At 36.8% G+C, this 27,527-nt stretch overlaps 1 long non-coding RNA gene across 9 annotated transcripts in view; it reads left to right on the top strand.

The window, feature by feature from the left end:
* The window catches only part of LOC148001081 (uncharacterized), a 138,803-nt gene that overhangs the window by 94,247 nt on the left and 17,029 nt on the right, over positions 1–27,527 (top strand). For 4 of the 9 annotated variants that reach the window (XR_015638392.1, XR_015638388.1, XR_015638390.1 and 1 more), the window contains 2 exons: positions 4,507–4,686; positions 15,608–15,753. The exons of 2 other annotated variants lie outside the window; for them this stretch is intronic. This is a non-coding gene — a long non-coding RNA (uncharacterized LOC148001081). Of the gene's footprint in view, positions 1–4,506; positions 4,687–15,607; positions 15,803–27,527 lie in introns of those variants that run through there. 3 more of the 9 variants (XR_015638387.1, XR_015638389.1, XR_015638386.1) reach the window with 2 other exon arrangements.

Raw genomic sequence — 27,527 nt, 5'->3', positions numbered from 1 at the left:
CAGGAAAATTTCTGTAGTTTAATATTTTTAAGCAGTAGAATTGCCTTTATCCTTAAATATTAGGCTTCAAATGAGTACACTGTAAAAGTCAATGAAAGTATAGTAATATAGAAATACAATAATACCCATTTACACTTTGCTAGGTTATTAAAGCATGTTATCTCACAAAATTTTTACAACTAAACCAAGAGAGTCATTGATATTCATGTTTACAGATGTACATAGGGAATAACACACACACACATACACACAACTAAACAACAATCAAACACAGAACCACAGGTTAAGTAGTAATTCAAATAAAAACCTATTTTGTTTTTGTTTTTGTTTTTCAGCTTCCAGTGTACACTATAGCTGGTTGACCTGGTTTGCAAAGTTTATTCCAAAGAGTCATGGAAATCTTGCCAGTTGTTAATTGTGACTCTAAAGTGCTCAATAATTGACTTTATAAATAGAATAATTTATAATTTACAAATGTATTTTCCTTTTAAAATCTTTAAGCATTTAGTATAAATATTTTTATCACTCTCTTGACTACCCTTCCCATATGGAACATCCCCTTTTTGATATACCCAACTCCGTGTTTGGAAGTTTTATTCCATCCAGGCCAATTCATGTTACTAAAATATTCATGGATGTATAGGCTCTGCTAGAGTCTGGTTCACTCACCTGAGGCTACAACCTTAAAGAAAACTGATTGTTTCTTTCCTGGCATCTAACAGTTGCTAACAATGCCTTGGCTAGGGGGTAGGAATTTATGGTAAGTATTCATCTCTGTGCTCTGGTTTGGTATGGCTTGCACTTGCCCAGATCTTGTACATGCTGACACAGCTTCATTTGAACAGCTGCCCTGAAATATCCAAAAGGAATTACAGCTATTCATAACCTATGTCTTATACTTTCTGCCTTCTCTTCTGCAATGGTATCTGAAGCTTGGGAGATGCTGTGCTATGTATGTTCCGTTAAGGGATGCATGTTTCACGGTCTTTATTTTATGTGCTGTGGTCTTTTTGTGAATCTCATCAAGGAAGCTTGTATTGACATTAAGTTTTATGTCCTTTATAATAAATTATAGTGTGTTCTTCTCATTTTCTTATATTTACCATAAATGTGAATCTTGGACTGTTCAGAAATTTATTTTGTACTGCTGAAATGGAGTCTCTCTGTGTATGTCCCTCTTCCTCTCCTATCTTTGTTTCTGTCTCCATCTCTCTGTCTGTCTCTGTGTCTCTGTCTCTGTCTCTGTCTCTGTCTCTGTCTCTGTCTCTGTCTCTCTCTCTCTCTCTCTCTCTGTAACCCAAATTTCATTTTGACTTCAGATCCATGGGCATGCAAAAGTGTGGCTTATTGTATTTTGCATTTGACTATTACATATGCCACGTCTTTTCTTATGTGATACTCACACACCACTAGCATCATCTAATCAGAGGAGACCTGTGCTGCTGTTTGTACTGTATAGAGAAAGGTGGGGCTTTATTTTTTAATCCTTTTGCATAATGAAATGTCTCTAGTCTCAAGGTACCATAATGTTTATTAGAGAATTGTCAAACACAAACAGCTATTTTTTCCTTTATTTCTATATTAATTTTTTGCTAGGTGGGGAAAGACTCATAAACATTATGCAAATGATAACATTTTTTTTCTCTATTTTCTTCTTAGAGTTTAAGGGAAACTATTTTCCAAATTTTGACTACATTTACTTTACTACGTTAGGAATGTTTCAAGATTATTTCATTATATCTTGATGTTCTTGGGATATGCACAAAACCTAATAAATGTAATAATGACTTTACTTATTGTACATTAAAAATGTTTAAAATAGATAGAATGTAAGTGTTTAATACCAGTGTTTACAAAATTTCTTTGCAGGTGTTTATTGAAAACATTTACTTTACATAATACTACATTTTAAAATCAGGATATTTCTGGACCAGAATTTTGATTGACAGTGCAGTTTCCTACTTCTGAGAGCACCCTTCTTTCTAAACTTTTGATTGAAAAAAAATCACTAAACATTTTCACTCCATATTCACCACAACCTGAAATTCCATGATTACTTTGAAGGTGCGGGAAAAGCAATTTGAGGAAGTGTTATTCAGACCAAACTTCCTCATTTAGTTCCAGAAAGTTTGAAGGAAGGTTTCATCTCTGCTGAGTTAAAGGTATTGGATTTGATTAGTATTTTCAAGGGCATCTTTTGAGAGTTATGTTTTCAAGCTCAAAAGAAAAATTGAACCCACCAGACTTTGAAAATCAACAGTAGAAATAATAAAGTTGTTCAATGCCTCCCTATAGCCTTCAATATAAAATCTCAACTCAGTACTATAGCAAGAAAGGCCTCCCTTTATGACTCAGTAACATTCCATTCTTTCCTCTGCTGAACAAATCTCTCTCAAGTATGCCCAGTGACTTATGGGTCCCAAATGCACATGGCGCTCTCAAAAGTAGCTGGAAAGGCCCAACATTGGTTACCATACATTCTTTCACCAACTGGATGTCTTGCACTGGCTTTACCATAACTGCTGAGGTAGTTAATATTCATAATGTGCCCTTACACTTAAATATTGTACCAAATCAGCAGCTCAAGAGGTCATGTAAACAATAAGCCAATATTCAGGAATAAAGCAATTGTTCTATTTCTGAACATTAAAATGGATTTTAATCCTGATAGATACCTACACACTCTCTGAGTTTCCTCTCATCCACATCCACATTGAGCAGAGTTTTCAATTTTAAGTTTTATATTGTTGTTTGCTTTATTTTATTTAGACCTTAAGCTCTTAAATTAATAATCTACAGCATAATCAGAATTTTGTATGCAAAACTAAAGACACAGGAAAGTTAAACTTTTATGGAAGAAGCCATAAAAATAAAGTTTAAAGGCTCAAAGGAAAACACAGAAAATTTAGAGTATAGTAAAATTATTTTGGGATTAATTCTTTTGCTCCAAACTTGTCTTCACAGAAAGTAATTGGGGGGTGGGAGGTGACAGGGCACATTTGTCTTTCAGGGTTTGCTCTTGTTTGGGTGTATTTTAGCTTTCTTTGTATGCTTTGTTTTCCTCCTTTCAAATAGGAATGAGTAGAGAAGTAACAGAAACAAACTAGAGAAAGATAGCTAACATTTTCACTATTCACTTCGGGTAAGAGAACAGAGTTCATTGAAAAAAGGCTTGTAGGATCAGCAATAACAAAATGCATAGGTTTATGGTAGCAAATAGAATACTTTCCTAGAGAATTCATTTGAGCGGAGCAAATGTAATTAAAAGGAAAGAGGTGATTTCTATGTTGCTTGGTTCAGCCTAAAGTAACAACAGCATCATTTCCTAAGCTAGTAAGATGTGGAGAATTCACTCACTGTGCAGAACAAAAGTTGAAAAATGTTAGTTGAAACATTGATAAATTGAATCAGTTTTCAATAGTGTTTTGTGTGAACAGTGTAAATATCAGAAACATTGCTAACTGAAAACTTTTAGTTCCATAGAAATAAATAATTTACTTTCTCACTCAACTAAAGTTGAAATCTCTTCTTATCATTATTATGCTATTAACTTACCATTAATCTTTGCTTCATTACTTTTAACATAAGTCTAGTGTTCCATAAACAAATATCTAAATAACTTGAGGAAAATATAATTAATTAGGATATAATCATTATAAATTATATTTATAGAAAATATGTTTGCAAAGCCCATTATGCTTATGAGATTTTGACAAATTGCTCTTAATTGTATACTGGACACTGTTTTATGAGTTTATAAAGCAGCAATTTAAATGTAGCATAGTGTTACCTGCAAAAATTGAGTTGAAGAATTGTGAAAAGTTCAAAGTACCCCAAACATTTTTAACTAAAGTCACACATGACAATTATCATCTTTTAATTAACTGAGGTGAATAAATTTTCAATTAGTATCTTTCTGCAAAGAAGAGAGACTGTTAGCGTGTCATGATCAATCTTAAAAATCTTTAAAAGGCAAATGAAATAGAATAACTACATTTCTTTATGCTGCAGAAAGTGCATAAGTGTTTAGATTAGTAACAGCCTTTATAGGTTTTCTACATATCATTATGGTGCTTTCCAGCAATGTATGCAGGAATCTTCAGTCCAAGCACTTTGCACACTCAAGCCTCCTGTCCTTTGGGATCAGATATTAAAGTAGCACTACTCATATATTTATAATTCTAAAGGAAAAACTTGTTAATATTTTATCGGATTTGTGTTTATTACGTACAGTGTGAGATAGGATGGACTCATGTCTGTGATATCGCATACAGGAGTCAGAGGCAAGAGAGTATGAATTTGAGGCCAGGCTGGGTTACATGTTGAAAGATATTATTCCTAAACTATAATAAAAATAAACAAGCAATGCAATAACATCAAAATCATGGTATACAGTGAAATATTTCAGTGGCATTTCTTTTGAAAAACAACAACCACTTGCAATCTATTTTTGTTTGAGAGATGTTTTACTTCTTTTTGTTGTTTTCATCCCCCTCCTCTCCTAAGCAATCAGAAACAGAAAAGGAATTCCCTATGCAAGGAAGACATCCTTTTGAAGGCTTGGTATACTCATAAAACTCAAGTCATTTTCTTGCCCATGAACTGGAGAACATACCTCTTTCTACACAGAAATCCCACACGTACAGATACATAGGTGCAACGTGGAGTACACATCAGTTGTCAGAAGTGAGTGAACAAAGGGAGCTGGACTGGTTCCCTGCCCTTGCCTTGGACCCCCATTTTTGTCTGTTCTACATACAGTATCTTGAAATTCTACTGAGCTTGGAGAACTCATAACCTTCTGTTCTTTTTTTTTTTTTCAGGCTGCATAATAGCTTTGCTCTTTACCTTGTGTGTAATATGATCCCCCTTCACAGCCAATCAGGTGTTTCATTTGATTTTTCATTTTTTTGGTTTTTTTTTCTACTTCTAATTTTGTGTCCCTTTACCCTGCCTTTGCTCATTCTGCTCAAGAATCCAAGAGGTGCTTAGGCCATGATAGAAGGGTCAAATGGAGGTTCTGTACTTTGATAATCATGGTCTTTAGTAAACTATTTTTCTCAATGACACATTTCCTAACCATTTTAAAATATATCCTCTGATAGTCTCTATTTCCACTCCCTACATTATTTTTCTCCACAGTAGCCATATCTATCACACAGTGTACTAATTTTCTTATTCGTTCTAATTGTTCATTGATTATAGAAGGGAATGACAATATACTTCAAGAGGTTAAGGATTTGTAACTAATATAGACCTTTTACCTAGAACAACAGCACAAAGTATTCAATAAATATTTTTGAGGTTCTAGAGTTCAGGTTCCAGCAACCATGTAGTAGAACACAACAATCTCTTGTTCCATGGTATTTGAATGTCCTCTTCTGAGTCCACAGGCACTAAATGCGCGCGCGCGCGCACACACACACACACACACACACACACACACACACACAAAATTCTTGAATGAATAATTGAATCAAGCCATTGAAGCCGAGCGCTTTAAGTATTTTTAGAGATCTATTTGTAAATGCCCCCAAGAGATATATAGTTATTTTGATTAAAGCAATGAATATCTTGCAATCATACTATGACCTATATAGATTCTTTCCTGGCATACTTCATTGTCAGCCAAATAAACCAGGAAAATGAATCATGGCCAGGAAAGCCAGTAGTCAAATATATTCTATACCCACCAATAAAGTTTATTAAAGGTTTGGATATGGACATAATTATTCATTCTTTAGGGAAGGAAAGCTTTCATTATCATCGACCTAGTAAGCACTCTTTGTAAAGCCATCCCCAAATTCTTCAGTTGTGCTTTCTAAGCATAGTAATTTCTCTTCTGTCTCAACAGTAATTTTCTCCATTCCTTTCCTCTGAAGTCAATGATATCCATCCTAAACTGCGGCTGCTGTTTACATTGGTTTCAGTAAAAATTTTGATTGCTATCACTTTCTATACTGAATGGCAGCATAGTGTAATTAAAAGCAAATAGTGAATTTTTGGAATGGCCTGGCTAAGAAAACTCAGTTAAGAACACCTTGAAATGAAAGACACCTCTCTGTGCTTCAGTACCTCATTCATGGAGAGCTATCTTTCCAATTAGTGCAAAGTTTGGCCCACAGGTGACCCAGTGATGAAATGTCTCTACGTTCTTTTCAAAGCCTGTCAGCAACATGGATTAACAAAAGGATGAGTGACATTTATAAATTAATTTGGTTAACATCCAAGCATTTCAAATTAAATAAGCTTTTGCCTGGCTTGATTTATAAAGGATTGCCCATCAATCTAACAGCCAAAAGGAAAATTTCTTGATGCAAACTTGTTTTCATGGAATTTCTATGAGAGAAGATATTGTATTTTTCAAACTTCTAAAAAAATGTAGAATAATTAGATAAACCAATCTTAAAAGTCCATTTTATAGATCAGGAATCAACCAATATGGTGAATAGGATTGAGGTTTAAGCTGAGAGAAAAGGAATAGATCTTTGACTGTTAGACATTATGCTAGCTTCAGAAAAAGGTGTTTTCTTCAATTAGTTAATTTAATTTCCTGAAAGAATATTTATTTGGTACCACTAGATTGACATTAGCCCATGTTTCCCAACATTCAGAAGCTAATTCTCCAAATACTAAAACTTAAAAGTCATGAAAAGACTGTGGTGAAAATTCAGGAGATCTTGAGTCATACGGGAAAGGAGGGTTTGCTGAAAAGGTGACTATGACAGTCCTTTAGTTTGATAGGCAATCAATCTAACTCAAATTGGAGAAAGAAAAAAACATCCTTCACACTCACACTTATAGGTAGAGGCAAATTGTGCTGCTAACTTCTTCATGAAGGAAGACTTGTCCTGTGAGGAATTGGATTCCTACAGGAATGATCAAATGAAAATGACAAATGCATGGATAGGAATAAATCTCTGTTTCTCTTTGTGTCTCCTACTGTTTCTTTCTGTCTCTAACTCTGTCTCTGTCTCTCTCTCTGTACCAGCCCTCTGTGAGTGTGTGTGTGTGGGATAGGGTATATATATTCCTGTCTGTCAGTTTCTTAATGGAAGATTGGGTGCTAAAACAATGACTGCTGCACTATGGCTGTAACTAGTATCTTACTGATGAAATATGCACTGGTTCTACCCTGGTTTATCATTGTTGTGTCCACTTGTTTTTGTAGAAAACCAAAAGTACATGCCCGTGGACACATGCTTATGCTTAGTATTATTTGCAACATGCCTGACTGTCAGCCACTAAACACAGAACTTGTAAATAAAACATCTCGGCCATATATACTGCTAGTCTTAAATGGCATGGTTTTGATTCAGCATTTTTCCAAGTTATCTCGAAATATCTTTGCCAAAAACGTCATGGTACCTAAACTAGTGTTTCCAAGCCGCTTTTTCCTGTCCCTACTCCGCCTCTATTAATCCAGCTATAGGAGTGATGGAGTACAATTGCACATCTGCCCATTTCTGTGGTCTAAGAGGATTAATTTCAGATCGTTAGCCTTACAATTAGTGCTGTTATTTGATAAACCATTTCCCCAGCTTAGGAATAATGACTAGAAGAGTGAGTGGATTTCCCCAGGTGTCGATGCCCAAACTGACAGGGCACCGAGAATCTGGTGTAAGCCTGCGGGATTAAAGAACACTCTCTCTCTCTCTCTCTCTCTCTCTCTCTCTCTCTCTCTCTCTCTCGCGCGCGCGCGCGCGCGCGCGCCCACGGCTAAAGGCGGCCTCAGTAACAAAAGACCGAATAAGTGCCCCGAATTTACTGGGGAGAAATTCGGGAAGACCAGCCTAAATCCCAAAAACAAAAGGCTGGGAAAAGACAAAAGGCAGGAACGAATTGGCCATCAACCAGGTGTGTCCAGGCCAGGCTGTTCCTTTGTTAGGAAGAAAGTCTTCCACATGCATCAGCAGGGCTCAGCAGGGGTCAAACCCTGCAAGGGACCCAGAAGGGTCTGACAAGGGGGGTGAAACACTGCAGAGGATCCAGGAGGCTCTGACACCCAGGTTTTGGGTATACCCAAGATATAATTTACAGACCACAGGAAGCTCGGCAAGAAGGAAGACCAAAGTATGGTTGCTTCAGTCCTTCTTATAAAGAGGAACAAAATACTAACAAGAGGAAATACGGAGACAAACTGTGTAGCAGAGACGGAAGGAAAGGCCATTCTGAGACTGCCCCACCTGGGGATACATCCCTTATACATACAGCTTCCAAACCCACACAATATTGCAGATGCCAAGAAATGCATGCTGACAGGAGCCTGATCTAGCTGTCTTCTGTGAGGTTCTACCAGAGCCTGACAAATACAGAGGAGGATGCTCACAGCCAGTCATTGGACTGAAAACGAGATCCCCAGTGGAGAAGTTAAAGGACTAAAGGAGCTGAAGGGTTTTGCAACCCCACAGTAAGAATAGCAATATCAACCAACCAGACACTGGAGTTTTCCCAAGGACTAAACTACCAACAAAAGAATATGCATGGAAGAATCCATGGTTCCAGCCGCATATGTAGCAGAGCATGGCATTGTGGGACATCAATGGGAGGAGAGGCCCTTGGTCCTGTGAAGGTTTGATGCCCCAGTGTAGGGGAATGTCAGGGTGGGGAAGCCAGAGGGAGTGGGGAGTGGGTGGATGGGTAAGCATCCTCATTGAAGCAGGGGGAGGTGGGATGGTTTAGGGGGGAAATTGGAAAAGGGAATAACATTGGAAATGTAAATAAAGAAAATAACCAATAAAAGAAAAGAAAAAAAGAACAAGTGGAGATGAAGCATATTTTATTGAAAAAATGTTTAGAATGGCTGAATATCTTACAAGTTAGACATAAATTATAAAATGAATGCAGTATAATGGCATTATTGACAAATTGTTGAACAATGATGAAATGTATTTGTTTACCTGATGTGTGACTGAAGACACAATGAAGCAGTTATGATGAGCATGACAATCTCTGTTGTGGATAACTGTCATCTGATAGTCTGTGTGAAAGAATGAGCTAAGAGTTTCCATGCTGGAGTCTTAAGTACAGCATCAGGACAAAAGGTTCAATTGATCTTTGCTAAAAGTTTCCTCTTCCATGTCCTAGACTAGAGAAGCAGATGAAATCTTGTCTTATCAAAGAAACAATAGTTGTGGGCTGGAAAGGTGGCTCAAGAGTAACAACACATTCTATTCATACACAGGAAATGAGTCAAGTTCCAGCGATCCACACTGGCCAGAATACAACCATCTGTAGCTTCAATTCCAAGAGATCAGATAACCTCTTCTGCTCCTCTCACACCTATATATGCACAAAGCATATATTCATATGGTCTAGATCAACAAACACATATATACATAAATAAAATGAGTTGTTCTTGATATAGCAAAAATAGGTTAGAGAAACTGATAAAATATGAGAAACGTTTTAAAAGAAAAAGTCTGGCATTTGCCTTAAATTTGTCAGTTTCTCTTGCTAACCTCTAAACCTTTATTCTAATTTGACATGACTGTGGAATTCCACACTAATGGAGACAAGTAGAATTTAGTATACTGAGTTGTTTAAGTGAAAATAAAATTTAAAAAATGATTTTTAAAGCTCTTTAGATTTTAAAATACTTGACTTCTTTAATTTTAATGACCTAAAGATTATTTCAAATATTTACAAGTAAAAATTAAATGGATCATTTTTCTCAAGCTATAAAATACAAAATGTATGCTTCATTTCTTTTGTGTGAGTATAGATGACTCTCATGGCTAGTATTTATTATTGCTTTTAAACTCTATATAAGAAATCCTAAAGAAATAGAAGCAATCATTAAAAGTCTCCTAACCAGAAAAAGCTCAGAAACAGATGGGTGCAGTGCAGAATTCTATTAGACCTTCATAGAAGACCTAAAACAAATACTGTCCAAACTATTCCAGGAAATAGAAACAGAAGGAACACTACCCAATTCCTTTTATGAAGCCGCAATTATGCTTATCCCTAAACCACACAAAGACTCAACAAAGAAAGAGCTTCAAACTAATTTTCCTCATGAATACTGAGGTAAAAATACTTAATAAAATTCTTGCAAATAGAATCCAAGAACACATCAAAAAGATCAACAATCGTGACCAAGTAGATTTCATCCCAGGGATGTAGGGATGGTTCAATATATCGAAATACCTCAACATAATCCACTATATAGACGAACTAAAAGAAAAAACACATGATCATCTCATTAGATTCTGAGAAAGCATTTGACAAAATTCAACACTCCTTCATGTTCAAAGTCTTGGAAAGACCAGGAATTAAAGGGCCAAACCTAAACATAGTAAAGGCCCTATAAAGCAAACCAGTAGCCAACATCAAATGAAATGGAGAAAAACTTGAAGCAATCCCACTAAAATCAGGGACCAGAGAAGAATGCCTACTCTCTACCTACCTATTTCAATATAGTACTTGAATTCCTAGCCAGAGTACCTAGACAACAAAAGGATGTCAAAGGGATACAAATTAGAAAGGAAGAAGTCAAAATATCACTATTTGCAGAAGATATGATAGTATACTTAAGTGACCCCAAAATTTCACCAGAGACCCTCTACAAATGATAAACAACTTCAGCAAAGTGGCTGGATATAAAATTAACTCAAACAAATCAGTAGCATTTATCTACTCAAAGAAAAAATAGGCTGAGAAATTATGGGAATGACATTCTTCACAATAGTTATAAATAATATAAAATACCTTTGTGTGACTCTAACAAAGCCAGTGAAAGGTCTGTACGACAAGAACTTCAAGGCTTTGAAGAAAGAAATCAAAGATCTCAGAAGATGGAAAGATTTCCCAGGCTCATGGAATGGCAGGATTAAGATAATAAAAATGGCCATCTCGCTGAGAGCAATCTACAGATTCAATGCAATCCCCATCAATATTCCAACTCAATTCTTCACAGAGTTAGAAAGAGCAATTTGCAAATTCATTTGAAATAACAAAAAATGCAGGATAGCAAAAACTCTACTCAACAATAAAATAACTTCCGGGGAAATCATCATCCCTGACTTCAAGCTGTATTACATACCAATTGTGATAAAACCTGCATGGTATTGGTACAGAAAGAGGCAGGTAGATCAATGGAATAGAGTAGAAGACCCAGAAAGGAACCCACACACCTATGGTCGTTTGATCTTTGACAAAGGAGCTAAAACTATCCAACTGAAAAAAGACAGTATGTTCAACAAATGGTACTGGTTCAACTGGAGGTCAACCTGTAGAAGAATGCAAATTAACCCATGTTACCTCCTTGTACAAAGCTCAAGTCCAAGAGGTTCAAAGACCACCACATAAAACCAGATACACTGAAACTAATAGAATAGAAAGTGGGGAAGAGCCTTGAACATGTAGGCACAGGAGAAAATTTCCTGAACAGAACACCAATGGCTTATGCTCTAAAATCAAGAATCAACAAATGGAATATCATAAGATTGCAAACCTTCTGTAGAAACATTTTTTTCCCATTGGGACAAAACAGCAGCCAGACTGGGAAAAGATCTTTAGCAATCTTACATCTGATAGAGGGCTAATATCCAATATATACAAAGAACTCAAGAAGTTAGACTCCAGAGAACCAAATAACCCTATTAAAAATGGGGTACAGAGCTAAACAAAGAATTTTCAACTTAGGAATCCCAAATGGCTGAGAAACACCTAAAAAATCCTTAGTCATCAGGGAAATGCAAATCAAAGCAACCCTGAGATTCCACCTCACCAGTGAAAATGGCTAAATCAAAAACTCAGGTGACAACAGATGCTGCTGAGGATATGGAAAAAGAGGAACCCTCCTCCACTGCTGGTGGGATTGCAAGCTGCAGACTTTTTGGAAATCAGTCTAGCTGTTCCTAAGAAAACAGGACATAGTACTCCCTGAGGACACAGCTATATCACTCCTGGGCATGCACCCAAAAGATGCTCCAACATATAACAAGGACACATGCTCCACTATGTTCATAGCAGCTCTATTTATAATAGCCAGAAGCTGGAAAGAACCCAGATGCCCTTCAACAGAGGAATGGATACAGAAAATGTGGTATATTTTCACCATGGATTAATACTCAGCTATTAAAAACAATGACTTCATTAAATTCTTAAGCAAGTGGATGGAATTAGAAAATATCCTGAGTGAGATAACTCAGTCACAAAAGAACACACATGGTATGTACTCATTGGTAAGTGGATATTAGTTGAAAAGCTCAGAAAACCCAAGAAACAATTCATAGACCATATGAAGCTCCACAAAAAACAAGGCCAAAATGTGGTTTCTTCCTCCCCTAGAAGGGAGAACAAAATTCTCACAGGAGAAAATACAGGGACAAAGAGTGGAGCAAGGATTGAAGAAAAGTTCATTCAGAAACTGCCCCACCTGGGAATCCATTCCATATGCAGCTACCAAACCCAGTCACTATTGCTGATGCCAAGAAGTGCCTGCTGATAGGAGCCTGATATGGATGTTTCCTCTGCCAGAGCTTGGTCAATTCAGATTAGGATCCTTGCAGATAACTATCAGACTGAACATGGGGACCTCTACAGATGAGTTAAAGAAAGCACTGAAGAAGCTGACGGGGTTTGCAATGCCATAGGAAGAAGAACAATGCCAACCAACCAATCCTCCGCTCCTCAGAGCTCTCAGATACTAAACCACCAATGGGTATAGATGGAGGGACCCATGGCTCCAGCTGCATACGTAGTAGAGGATGCCACTGTTTGGCATCAATAAGAGGAGAAGTCGTTGGTCCCATGAAGGCTCATTTCCCCAGTGTAGGAGAATGCCAGGGTGTTGAGTTGGGAGTGGGTGGATGGGAGTGGGAGCATCTTCATAGAAGTAGGGGGAGGAGGGAGGCAATATGGAAGAGGGGTAAAGGGGAAACCATAGGAAATGTAAATGCATAAAATAAAACATAAAAAACAAACAAAAATCTAATATTGGAACACAAACTCCCCAAACCACGAAAATAAAGTACCTCCGCAAATTACCCCACAAAATTGTAAACAAATAAAATCACGCACAAAAAAATAACTGCGGAGTCTATTACATGTTATTATATATACATGGCATCTTTCCTAGAGTAGCTTGTATGCCCTGTGTCACTCTATTACAGAAAATGGATTTTCTCTCTCACACACATAAAAGTGACAGTTAAATGGTTAACCTTAACCCCTAGTGGCTAAGTTTTTATTCATTTATTCATTTACGTATTCATCTTTGAAGTGTAAAGAAATAAAATACTGTAAGTTAAAACCTATCACAATGAATTGGACAAGATGAACCAAAAGAAGGAAAAGAAGACCAGAAAATCAGGTACCCATTCATTGGCAAGCTCAAGAATTCCATAAAGAGTCTAAACTGGAAGCCATAATATAAATATTATGCAAACACTTGCGTGCCTTATGCATACTGCTTCAGGCTTTGCGAGTTTATATAGCTTTGCTCACGCTCATTTAGAGGTCTTTGTTTTCTTGGTGTCCTCTGTCCAACCTGGGTCTTATACTTTTTCCACCTCCTCAGCCTTATTTTCCCAGATCTCTGAGTGGGGAGTTTGATAGAGCCTAATTAGTGCTAAGTATTCTAAGGTTTTTCTCTGCATTTTTTTTCAAAGTGCCTCTCTATACTAGTTCCTATCTGTTTCAGGATGAAACTTCTCTCATGATAGCCGAACATGATAACGCTAATCAACAAGTATAGCAGATAATATACAGATAATCACTAAGAGACATCTTATCACTACCTTCTTTCTTTTTTCTTTTTATAATCAGTATTATTTGATTTTATTCTAGGTCCCTGGTTGACATAATTTAAGTTCTTTTTTAATCAAACAATGTTCGGTATGGGTTTCATATCACGGAGTGGGCTTTCAATCAAACCAGATATTGATTCATTACTCCCACAAGCCTTGTTCCACCATTGATCTGGCATATTCTGCAAGCAGTACACCTCTGTAGCTGAAAGGGTTTCTGGCCATCCCTAGCTTTTTGTGTGGATGTGGAGTATATGAATATAAGTCCTCACATTTGCATAGCTAGCACTTTACTGACAGAACAAGTTTGGGTATACAGATGCACACCAACACACATATATTTTGACATAAATATTTGGGATCCTAACTCAAGACCCCAGGCTTGTGTGGGAAGCACTTTAATGACTGACCTATCATTTGGTTACCATCAAAAGGTTGTAATATGGTTTAGTTACTCAGCAAAACCTTAGCTGTTCCCACAATTCCTGCTTTCAGCTACATCCCAAATGCCTCCTGGCTTAACAGGTATTTAAATTCATAAACTTAATGTGTTCAGCAACAACATTCCAGTCTTTCATTTGAAGCATTGCTCACTCTTATCTAGAATGAGTCATGGCACCCTTATCAGCTATAACTCAGGAACACTTTGGCATTTTCCTTTTTTTCTATTTCCGTCTTCATCTCTTCTCTAATCCATTAGCATTCCTATTGACTGTATCTAACTAACATGTCTATAACTCAAATATCACCAAATTGTAATCTTCTTTAAGGCCACTATTGTCTCTTGTCCGTCTTAATAGATTTCAAAACTATTTTTACTATTTGCACCAAATGTTTGTTTGCTTTCTCTTTCTGACTGGGACTCCTTAAAAGAACAGAACTGATATATGTATGTTTGGAAAATTTTTAGTTAGTTTACGTGACTGGATCATAGGTAGGTCAGCATTCGCAGTCTACAGAGAACTCTGTGTCTTCTCATTCCAAAAACTGGAAGCTTCAGATCAAGGGGAACCAATGATGCACCCCGGTCCATGGCCTTCAGTCTGGAATCTCTATAGGGCCATAGTGAGTCCACAGTGAACAACGTAAAAAAGCTGTAGTCTTATGTCTTAGGTGTTACAAACAGCACCAGCCTAGGTGGGACTTGTATTGCCTACCTGCTGTCTCATTTTCTTTAACGCGATCCTGGCTTCTCCAGCCTTCCCCATATATTATGACCCTCACCTGTTGCATCCCCTTTCCCCCTCTACATTTTGCTCCATATGAATCCTCACAGGATACATGCAACAATACTACACACTAATTCTGTGAGCATTTTTGAGTCCAGTCAAGTTGACACTCAAGATTAAACAACATACCTCTATATACTCCCCCCAAACAACTTTATTATTTCAACTGAAAGAAATGATCACAAAATTACTGGCTCAAAACATTTTTTATCCTATAGGTCCATAAGTTAAATGTTTGAGCACAGAGTGATTTAGTCCATCCTGTGTTTAGTAAAAAGGTAGAGGGCAGCAGTCCTTTCTGAGGGAATAGGACTGCCTGGTCATCAGTGCTATTCAACCATCACAATGTAGGTTGGAGGCTCTGAGCTTTCACAGTGACCTGTGGTTAAGTATGGTTCTTAATTTGTAGAAGTCCTCCAGATTTCTCTTACTTGCCCATTTATAGCCAGAAATGGGGTAAGACATAGTTTTCTCAATTTATCTTTGCTTTATCTCCATTGTATTTTATCTATCTGAACAAAATGGATGTATTTCTCTAGTTATATGATCTTGTCATATAATCCATGATGATCTTCCTCTCCCAAGACCTATGACCTTAAATATCTTTGCAAATTGCTTCCACAGATGTACCTGGGTTACTGAATTATGGAATAACCAAGGGAAGGGATCTTAGGAAACATCTTCAGAACCCTGCCTATGAGAGCAACCTGCTTTCCCAAAGACCCTGCTACACATAAAATAAAGGAAGATTTTTATCTGCTCTATACTGCATAATGGTTCCTTATTTCATGCAAAATTGGCACCGGATTACTTACACAGGTCTATATCACCTTTTTATTACTTATGATTTTATCTCTTATATTCCTTCATTCATATTTCCACTGATTCTTAAAATACTCCTTTTAAAATAATTTAAAATATTCAAGTATATATCTACATCTCACCTTAAAATAATGGATAAAATTCAATTTTCTTTTCAAATATTTCTCTATATTAGTTTTTATTACAGACAGGGTAATCTCTTATTGTGGATTTTTTTGTACATTATCAACTGTTAAGTATATTTCTGGTTTCTATTGAGTAGATGTATTCATTCATTTCCTGATATATCAACATATTACCTAGTGCATCTTTGGCAACACAGTTTCTACTAAATTTCTACACAATGACAAAATTTTATAGCGGCTAGTACCAAAGTCACCCAGTCACTAGTTTCAGAAACCAACACCTTTAAAGATCTAACTTCAAGAATTTAGGGATTCTATTGTTTTTTCAGATAATATATAAACAAATTACTCTGTAAAGATAAAAGGAAATGATAATAGTTTCAATACAAACTAGCAACTTTCATTCAAAACACTGATCACACATATACTTAAAAAAAGAATGTACAATAAATAAAGTACTAGAATTAAGCACATAGCTGAGGTAACTATTAGAAGAGGAGAGCACGAAGAAGCTAGAAGCACAAATTATACCAAAAGCATTCTTCATACTTGCTTAACAATTATTAGTACTCTGCCACCTAGTTGTAGAAAATGCATTTTCAATAAACTGAGATGTTTAAGAAGGATCTACTAAATATTAAACCTCACCTTGACTAGGTTTTAAATAAGAACTTATTACCTGACTTATGGTAGTCAGCTTAAGGTTAGTTACTATTGACTTAGAAAACTGGATGACTTGGGGAAATCAACATTTAATAAATGAGTTCATGTGATTTCAGATTGTTTTGTTGGAAACTTTATAGCTGATATAATGGTCCCATGTTAGTTCTGATTTCTGGACAGAAAAGTGTCATTTCATAAAAACAAAAAGAAAAACAAAAAATGTAGCCAAGGGAAAAATCTAGAAACAGCTGGGGAAGAAGAAAAACAACAACACTCCTCACAATAACCAGCTTCATGATGCCAAATTTAGTTCCAAGTACATCAGATTATGAATTGAATTTACCCGAGAAGCTAAGCATCACTAAAAGTACAAAGTGACTCCTATATTATACCAACTGCAGTTAAAAAGTTCAATACCAATGGCTTATGCGCTAAGATCAAGAATCAACAAATGGGATCTCATAAAACTACAAAGCAAAGGACACTGTGGTTAGGACAAAACAGCAACCAACAGATTGGAAAACTTTCTTGATCAATCCTACAACTGATGGAGGGCTTATATCCAAAATATACAAAGAACTCACGAAATTAAACTGCAGGGAGGCAAATAACCCTATTAAAAATGGGGTTCAGAGCTAAACAAAGAATTCACAGCTGAGGAATGCTGAATGGCTGAGAAGCACTAAAGATTTGTTCAACATCTATAGTCATAAGGGAAATGCAAATCAAAACAACCCTGAGATTTTACCTCACACCAGTGAGAATGGCTAAGATCAAAAACTCAGGAGACAGCAGATGCTGGCAAGGATGTGGAGAAAGAGGAACACTCCTCCATTGTTGGTGGGATTGCAGACTGGTACAACCATTCTGGAAATCAGTCTGGAGGTTCCTCAGAAAATTGGACATTGAACTGCCTGAGGACCCAACTATACCCCTCTTGGGCATATACCCAAAAGATGCTCCAACATACAACAAAGACATGTTCTCCACTATGTTCATTGCAGCCTTATTTGCAATAGCCAAAGCTGGAAAGAACCCAGATGCCCTTCAACAGAGGAATGGATACAGAAAATGTGGTACATCTACACAATGGAATATTACTCAGCTATCAAAAACAATCACTTTATGAAATTCATAGGCAAATGGTTGGAACTGGAAAATATCATCCTGAGTGAAGTAACCCAATCACAGAAAAACACACATGGTATGCACTCATTGATAAGTGGCTATTAGCCCAAAGGCTTGAATTACCCTAGATGCACAGAACACATGAAACTCAAGAAGGATGACCAAAATGCGATGCTTCACTCTTTCTTTAAAAGGGGAACAAGAATACCCTTGGGAGGGAATAGGGAGGCAAAGTTTAGAACAAAGGCAGAAGGAACACCCATTCAGAGCCTGCCCCACATGTGGCTCATACATGTACAGCCACCAAACTAGATAAGATGGATGAAGCAAAGAAGTGCAGGCTGACAGGAACTGGATGTAGAGCTCTCCTGGAGACACAGCCAGAACTTGGCAAATATATAGGTGAAAGCCAGCAGAAAACCACTGAACTGAGAATAGGAACCCTGTTAAAGGAATCAAAGAAAGGACTGAAAGAGCTTCAAGGGGCTTGAGACCCCATATGAACAACAATACCAACCAACCAGAGCTTCCAGGGACTAAGCCACTACCCAAAGACTATACATGGACTGACCCTGGGCTCCAAATGCATAGGTAGCAATAAATAGCCTAGTTAAGGGCACCAGTGGAAGGGGAAGTCCTTGGTCCTGTCAAGGCTGGACCCCCAGTGAATGTGATTCTTGTTGGGAGGGCAGTAATGGGGGGAGGATTGGGAGGGGAACACCCATACAGAAGGGAAGTGGGAAGGGTTAGGAGGATGTTGGCATGGAAACCGGGAAAGGGAATAACATTTGAAATGTAAATAAGAAATACTCAATTTAATAAAGATGAAAAAAGTTCAATACCAAGTCAATTGATTTCTAAATTAATTATATAATCAAAATATAAGAATAGGATCGATATATCTTAAATATCATTAGATTTTTTTGTGCAAACATTGCTGCTGAAACAAATTAAAGTATATCATATTTGGTGCTATTCATCTTTATACATAGCACGAGTTATGTTAAAGAAGTCTTCATTTGTTAACACTTACTTGGTTTTTCAACTATTTCCTGAGAGTCTGCTTTGTAGTACAAAACACAGGGGACCCAGTATCTAAGGTCACTGATTTTTGTTCTATTAGAATAAGAAAGTAAATAAATATGTAAACAAATAATGAATAATAAAATGTAAGTTAATCATAGTAGTAAACAAGCAATGATCAGTCTCAAGGTTAACAGGTTCCATGGCTGGAGAGACTCCTAAAAACATGATCGACACAAAAATCAAGGAAAGTAAGCATCAGCTATCAATGTCAAAATCCTCTATCTTTTTCAGAACGTGAATTTCTTATAAGAGCATTCGTTCAGGGGTTTTGAAGTTGTGATAAAGTGACCCTTTTGGGAGTAGCCTGCCAGATATCCTGCATATACATTACTATTCCTAACAGTAGCAAAGTTATAGTTACTAATTCATAACAAGATACTTTTGTGGTTGTGGGTTCCCACATGAGGAATGTACTAAAGGGTCCTACCACTAGGAAAGTTGAGAAGCACAGTGCTAGGGAAAACCGAAGGTGGGATACTGCATAAATGAGAAGTGATGGAGAACTGCCAGATGTTGCCCATCACCTGATATTCTAAGAGCAATGAACGACTTTCTAGGTGTAAAAGTCCTCATTTTCTGTGGTATTATAGTAAGTTTGGGTGTATACCCGCTGCCTTTCCAAGTCGCATTCTTAAAATACCATGGCTCTACCAACCAGAGCTTCCAGGGACTAAACCACTACGGAAAGACTATACACGGACTGACCCAAGGCTCCAACTGCATATGTAGCAGAGAATAGCCTTGTTGGGGCACCAGTGGAAGGAGAAGCCCTTGGTCTTGCCAAGGTTGGACCCCCAGTACAGGGGAATATGGGGGGGCGATAAGGGAGATGTATAGGGAGAATACCTGTAGGGGAGGGGAAGGCAAGACAATGGGGGCTTACAGGAAACAGGAAACCGGGAAGGGAAATAACGTTTGAAATGTAAGTAAAGAAATACACCTAATAAAAAAATATGAAAAATGAAAAAAAATACCATGGCTCTTAATAACTTCTTTATCACATTAGTTATAGGTGTTAACCTCTTAAAATCATTGACTTCGAAATGTTAAGTCATTTGTATAATAAGATTCTTTTCTACTTTTCTTATCTAAATGAACTACTTTTTATTCTGAGAGTAAAACTTTTCATCATATTAGGGAGGCTGGTGAGATAGCACTTCTCTATGAGATTAGATTGGCCTCAAATTTCCAATCCTTCTACCTCCACCCCCAGATCCTGGGACCATGGACATGCACTGTTTTTATTTGTTTTAATTTAATTTTGTTAACCACTGTTGCATGTGGTTTTTTAATATTCCAATTTTCCAATCGCTGCCTCCTTTCTGTTCCCCTACAGAGTCCCTCCTCCCAACTCCCTCCCCTTCTCCTCTGGGTATCCCCTGTCCTGGTATCCTCCCACCCTGGAGCATCAAGTCTCTGAAGGGTTTTGTGCATCCTTTGCCACTGGGGCCAGACAAAGCAGTCCTTAGGGGAAGAGATTCTGCAGACAGGCAACAGGTTTAGGGACAGCCACTGCTACAGTTGTTGGGAGCCCTACATGGAGACTAAGCTGCACATGTGCTGGGGGCCTCATTCCAGCCCCTGTATATACTCTTTGGTTGGTGGCTCATTCTCTGGGAACTCCGAAAGATTGCTAGTTGCTTCTGTTTGTCTTCCTGTGAAATTCCTATCCCAGTCAGGGCCTCCAATCCTTTCCCCTACTCTTCTACAAGATTCCCTAACTTATTTCTTTTAGACAGGACAAATTTTGACTCAAATTTTTGTAGGTAGATTATTGTCCTTATACCTCCACTGGGAGTCTTGGCCTGGCTACAGGAAGTGGCCTCTTTAGGTTCCATCTCCCCATGTTACAGAGGTCACCTGCATTGATTCCTGGGGTGGGGGTGGGGGGCTCCCCAATGCCAGATGTCCGGAACTTCCTACAGAGAGGTATGCACTATTACTTTGGCAGTCTGAAGGACCTAACCATTTGTGATGGAAAGGAGATGGAGAGTGATTTTTTTTTATTCCTGAAATGCCGATTCAAAAGTAGAATAAAAAAATATTAGCATTGAGGTTTTCCCCAAATACACTGGCAATTCATTTGCAAATTCCTATGAAAGCTTACACACAGTAGATATTACTTCTTAATTTAGTCAGTTCTTTTTACCAGTGATAGAAAGTTGTTACAGAATTGATTTGTATAAAAGGCAAAAAAAATATCGCAGTGCTGAGCTTTGCAATTATTTTAAGTACAAGTATGTATTTAAAGTGATAAGTGTAATCTCTGTGGTATTGTATGAATAAATTGTAGTTGGTAGATGTGTTAAATTTCTTGGGAGGCTGGCAGATCAATTTAACAGAGGAAACAGTAATTTGTTAAATAGGTATGTATTAACTGGCATAGTGATTTCTAAAATGGAATGACTTTCTTTCTCATTATTGAGATGAAAACCCTGGCATCTCTAAGTATTTGCAATCAAATGTGATACATGTGTGTGGAGAGGAGTTAGAATTAAACATTGACATTTTGAGGTATAATGTGACAGGGTGGTTTGTTTTGTTATCAGGAATTGGATAAATTGCAGTTTAGCATGAATAGATCCTATAAACATTTATAAATGAACTGTGGACAAAAGTACTGTTTAGGGAGTTTTGTATTTCTGGATATTAATTGCCTGTGTTTTCAAGGGTGACTGATGCATTATAATTCAGACTTCAAATGTCCTTCAAAGGAGCAGTCTGTGTACAGATTTAAATTCTTATAAAGGAATAGCTCTGGAAACATGACTTTTCACTTGGAGAGTACCCAGGAAGAGCAATCATTACCTCATAATGATTATTTTTTCAAGTTGAGCTTAAGGAGCCTAACCACACATTTAGAAGACATTTGCTAGAAATTTGAGTTTCTATTAATTTTAGGGATAAAACAGAAAATATTCCAGAGTCTCTAAAGTCACTTAATTAAAGTCAAGGATTAGTAATAAAACAAATACGACAAATGTGCCTGTTCTTAACAACAATGAACTTGATTAGGATGTGTGGAGGACGGCTCTTTGCAGTCAGTTGTTTAATCTGTGCTATTCAAACAAAAATAAAATACATTAAAAACTCTAACAAATTCTACCTGATAATTTTAATTATATAATTATTTTATACATCTTCTAATATTCGGCAATCCTAATTTTAAAAAAAAGTATTTTAAAATATTTTTGATAATTTCTCTTTGACTGCTTTTGCAGTTTCATTTTCATTTCTGTTCAAAAATCAAGGCATGCTAAAAATAACAAATGTGACTAATTCTCAATTACCTGTAATAAAGAGAACTTGAAATAGGAAACCGGTGTGATGAACTAAATTGCATCCACTGATAGCTTTAAAAATGCAATTTTAAGCACTACTTTCAACCTCTTCCCTATTAATAAATAAAATTGGCTTATCTTAAGTTTCATTTCCTGTTTCTCAATATGACTCTGAAGGATCCACTCTAGTATTTATGATGAAAGAGTGCCAAATACATATTGTAAAAACAGACTGTATAACATTTTATATAATTACTATACTAAAAAATTAAATAAAATATCAAATATCATGAGTTGATTCTGGTGCTTTTTTGGTTTGCTCTTTTGTTTTTGAAAAATCTATTATTACTGTTTTGCCTCTACCTCATGGCATGAAGTATTTGCTAATAAGGATGGTCACAAATAAAATCACAGTGTTACTTGTAGATCATTTGAAGTCATTTTTAGACTTGAAAATTATTTCTTGCTCTGAAATCATGGATTTTAAGTCATCATAAAATCATTTTTTAAATATTTTCTGTCTTGTCCTTTATAGGAACTTTAGAACAGTGAGCTCATAAAACAGCAAAGACATTTTAGAGGCTGACCCTTTGACTTTATTGGTATAGACTTAAAGGGTTCCACTTCTGAAAGATTTTAGTTGGCTAGATTATCCTGGCACATGGGCCTCTGCATTGGGACTTTTTTCTGTGGCTATGTGGGGCTTTGGGTACTTTCCCTGGTCAGTTCCAGTTTCCCCAGTGCCAGGGTGTACCCTAAAAACATCTCTTCAAAAACTAATGACAGACTCAGGGTCTGTTTCCCGAATATGTGCAAATCCATAGTCTCCTGTACATTTGAAATGAAAATGTTCAGTGATACAGTAACTCTGCAAAAAATACAAGATTCTTCAAAATTTAGAAATGCAATTGCTGTATAGTCTGATCATTCCTCTCTGAAATATTCTCCCAAGGAAATAAAAATCATATGCATACAAGCATAGTATTCACAGCAACTTCATCCATAAGCTGAATAATGGAAACCTCTTTAACACCATCACCAGTATTTGATGAATAACAGTTCTTGGAAGGGATACTCATCAGAATAGGAAGGAGTACTCATCAGAATAGGAAGGAGTACTCATCAGAATAGGAAGGAGTACTCATCAGAATAGGAAGTGGTACTCATCAGAATAGGTAGGGATACTCATCAGAATAGGAAGGGGTACTCATCAGAATAGGAAGGGGTACTCATCAGAATAGGTAGGGATACTCATCAGAATAGGAAGGAATAAGCATGTGACAAAATGATCACCATGCTAAATTTACAGGTGTATAAAAGTAGATATTTCTAAAAATCCAAACTGATCTTCAACAACAGTAGTTGTCAGGAACATCATAAGACATAGCAAAGAATGTGCTAAAAATCAGAAATATATTTTTTTGCTGTAGAGAAATACACACATATCAGTTAACTATTTCTGTGAAAAGACAGTGTGATGAGGCAACTTAGAGAAGGAAGCATATAATTGTGGACTTGTATTCAATTTCGGGGGTTAGTACATGTTCATCTTGGCAAGTGTCATAGTAAGCAGATAAGCAGTCATGGCCATGGAGCAGTAGATCTGAGTTTACATCCTAACCTATAGGACTCAAGCAGAGGGAGAGACTAGACCTGCTGTGGGATTTTGGAACCTCATAACTCACCCTCATGGACACACTTTCTCTAACAAGCCTATATTTTCTAAGTCTTTTCAAGCAGTCCACCAACCTAGAATTAAATATTCAAATATACGAGCCTATCAGGGGCAACATTATTCAAACTTGCACAATTAACTTGTGGTGATTATGATGAAAATTGCCAACTTTTACATGCTGACAAGTGTGCCTCTGTGAACACATGCCAATCAAGAAAACAGTAGCAGTCAAATGCCAATAGCTCTTCTGCTAATGGTGGGACTTTGTACTCACTTCCTCTCTTCCAAGCTGGCTTGGGATTGTACAGATTTTGAACATGCTGTCATAGCCACAGTGAGTCCGTATGTGTGTCTGCTTTGTTGAGTCTGAAAAACACTGTTTTGTGAAAGTCATTCAGCATCTTTGGCATTTACAATCTTTCTGCCTCGTCTTCTGTGATGATTTCTGTGCTGTAGCAGAAGAGGTATGATATAGATGTTCAATTTAGGGATGAACACTGCGAATTTTTCTTTTCTCTGCACATTGACCAATTATGGTGCTTAATACTAGTCACCATTTACTATAAATGGAGGAATATCTGATGAGGGTTGAGTGATAAACTGATATATGTGTATTGTCATAAGTCATAGGCTAATAAAATTAGTATGATAAGAATGATGACCTATGAAGTCACAGGTACTTGAACTCAGGTATGTTTTCCATCTCTTGGACCAACCAGAGAGTAGTTAGTTGTTTCCATAACATTTGAGCCACTATTGAATCCATAGGCATTTTTTAAGGTATTACATTATTATAGCTAACAAGGTTCATATCCGTGTTAAATTATTAATTACATTTCTCCTCTAACAGTATGCATAGAAACCTCTAGTATTGTGCATGGTATTAGAGGAGAAAAGTAGTACTATGGAAGCAGTTCCAGTATCATGCACTATGTACTCTGTACTCTGTTCTATGTACTAGAACTATGGAAGCTAACCAATTGAGATGAAGCCTTCATATGCATACAATCTTGATTTCATCTTGATTTTCATCATGATTCATGGCTATGATGTATATACATCAATAGAGTCTGACTACCAAGTTCTGGAGGGTCAGTCTATGTAATGCCATTGTCCAAGAATTTAGAAAAAGTAAACTGGGGCTTTTATTTGCTGGTGTATCATATATATTTGAGGTATTGCTGTTTCCTCATTATAAGGCAACTCCATTGAGTTTTTTATGTTTATGTATATTTTAGGACTCTTCAACAGTAGTAGATTACTCTGTGGCTTTTTCAAGATGCTTTAACGTTATTTATTCTTCCCCATATTCGCTATTTAGCTAGTACTCCCATGTCCCAAAGAGTTAATCCTTCTTTGTATCCAAGCACTCTTGAGACACACACACACACACACACACAAATGCATATGCACAAACTCCTGCATGTGCACACACACAAACGGCAGTGCCTTCAGAAGGCACTGAAGACTAATGCAAAGAAGATTATAATAAAAACACAGGCCCAGGACTTCCCATGTGTAAATCATCTCTGTAGGTGATTAAGATCACCTCATCTGTTGTGATTAAGACGTCTTCCACTGTGCTCCACTGAATTTGTACCTCATGCAGTTACGGAGGAGCCCTGCTTAGGGAGCTATTTTCCTTCCATGGTTTCAATAATCTTACTAGTTTTTAAACAAGGAACTTCTCACTGTCCTTCATTGCTGTGAAAAGCAATTGATATAGCCACTTCTATCTCAAATCATAAAATCTTTATGGAAGCAATTAACAGAATGAAGCCTTGTGGTAACAACAATTAAGATGTGCTCTCAGAGTCTCTGTCCTCACTTTGAAAATGCTACAGGCAAAAAGACAGAACAGCAAATGTTGTAGTGTGGATTTTTCTCCCGTTCTAAACAGTAAGATGCTTGAAGACTCAACCCACCTGGTAAACAAAGACTGTCATGACTGAATCTGAAAATAATAACATTTAATGAGAAACTCCAATAGGTTAAATGTTCTTCATAGGTTTTGTTGTTGTTGTTATAAGGGAATAAATCATACACTGTTTCCTTAATAAGTGCTCAGAAGTTACAGACTACTTCAAAGAGTTATTAGAGATTGGATGATGTACCTGTTATTTGCTAGGGGGCTTTGCAGAGACACACACGTACAACTATCCTCCCCAGATGTTTCTGTACTGCAACAGTCATGTACTATAGTCAAATTCCCAAGTAAAGAGGCAGAAACTGAGAGCTATTGTAAGACTATTGGAATTATTCAGTCTCCTCTAACCTCTCGTTTTATCCACAGGCATAAAGAATTTCAATAAACTGATCATGTGCTATCAACAAGGGACGCTGATTAATAATGCATCCCTAGGCAACTTGCTGCCATCTCTCTTAGGCAAAAGCTTATCTTTTCTTTTTCTTCTCTCACTTTAAAAGAGTCGGTTTGCATATTACTGAGTAATGACCAAGGAAAAGCCATTGCTTTAGCTACAATGAAATAGACAAAGACAATATCAAGTCTTGGGTCACTTGCTTGATGTTCTGAGCTGGATCCAGCTTCCTTTAAGAGCTTATTTATTTTGTAAAACTTTTTAAAACTTTACTGAGTTATTAAAGTTTTCCTTACTACAGGAAAAAAAATAAAAGAATGAAAACTCGCAAGCTGAAACAAAAAGGAAGCAAATAAGTTGTTCCCGTTAATAACAATTAATTGGATTTGCTGAAAGGTTATGAATGCATTAACCTAAACCACACTTCATATTTTAGCTCATAAGTAAATTGCTTGCATTACTGGGGAAACTAGTATCAGTAAATTGTATAATTTTTGAACAGAATGCGTTCTGACAAGTTTTGTGATATGTGGCATCAGACAGAACCATATCAACAAACACACATGATTATGTGAGAACAGTGACAAAGCTCAAGAATGAAAACTCAATGTTATTCTATAACCTAAATATTCACAACTAATTCTTTCAGTATTTAATGCATAAAAGTAGCTGTCAGTAGTAAAGCTAGTTGTCATCGTATTACCGTAGGCATCCATGAGCTTGTTAGTTACTAGTAGTCTAGGGATGAATGTGATCTCATTTCTGGCTAGTTATCTTGCAGGAGAGTCACCGTATTTTTACTCCATATAGTTCCAAGAGTTTGAGTCTGTACTGCGTTAGCTTAGAAACAAGACAGTATGAAGAAAATGGCAATGAACAATTAGTGGATTAATTTGTGATTTCAAAACTCCATGCTTCTTAAGCCAAACTCTGGTGTAGCATTCAGTTACGCGATGGGCCATTGGAGAACATCAATGGACCCACTGCAATTTTATGTCTTAGGCCTGTCTGATTGATAGTTCTGTAAATTCATAATGTGTCATACTATTAACTGAGAACCCTAATTTAAGTTACACTTGAGCACACTACAAAAGTTCACTGTTACAGTGACTTCTAGCTCTGAACTTAACATTTTGCTTCTTACTTTGTCTTCTCAATCTTTACTTATGTCAATATCTATCCCTTTAACTTGCAGTCTTAAACTAGAATCACACATTCAAAGAAAAAACAAAAAACAAAACAAGAGAAACAAAAGGAGATTTAAACTGTACCTCCGTCTCAGGCATGAGGCAGTTATTGAGTCTTTTCAGACTTTTCAAGAAGATGAGACATTAGGAAAAGAAAAATCAGAATATCAAGTTCCTGGAATAAGTGTTTTTCACACAACATCCTGCTTCTACTCGAACTTTAAAGGAAAAGAGTGTCAGTTCCATGAGACCATTG

This window comes from Rattus norvegicus, chromosome 15 (genome assembly GCF_021556685.1).
Source record: "Rattus norvegicus strain SHRSP/BbbUtx chromosome 15, alternate assembly SHRSP_T2T, whole genome shotgun sequence".
Lineage (NCBI taxonomy): Eukaryota > Metazoa > Chordata > Mammalia > Rodentia > Muridae > Rattus > Rattus norvegicus.
This window is presented reverse-complemented; position numbering and strand designations above follow the sequence as displayed.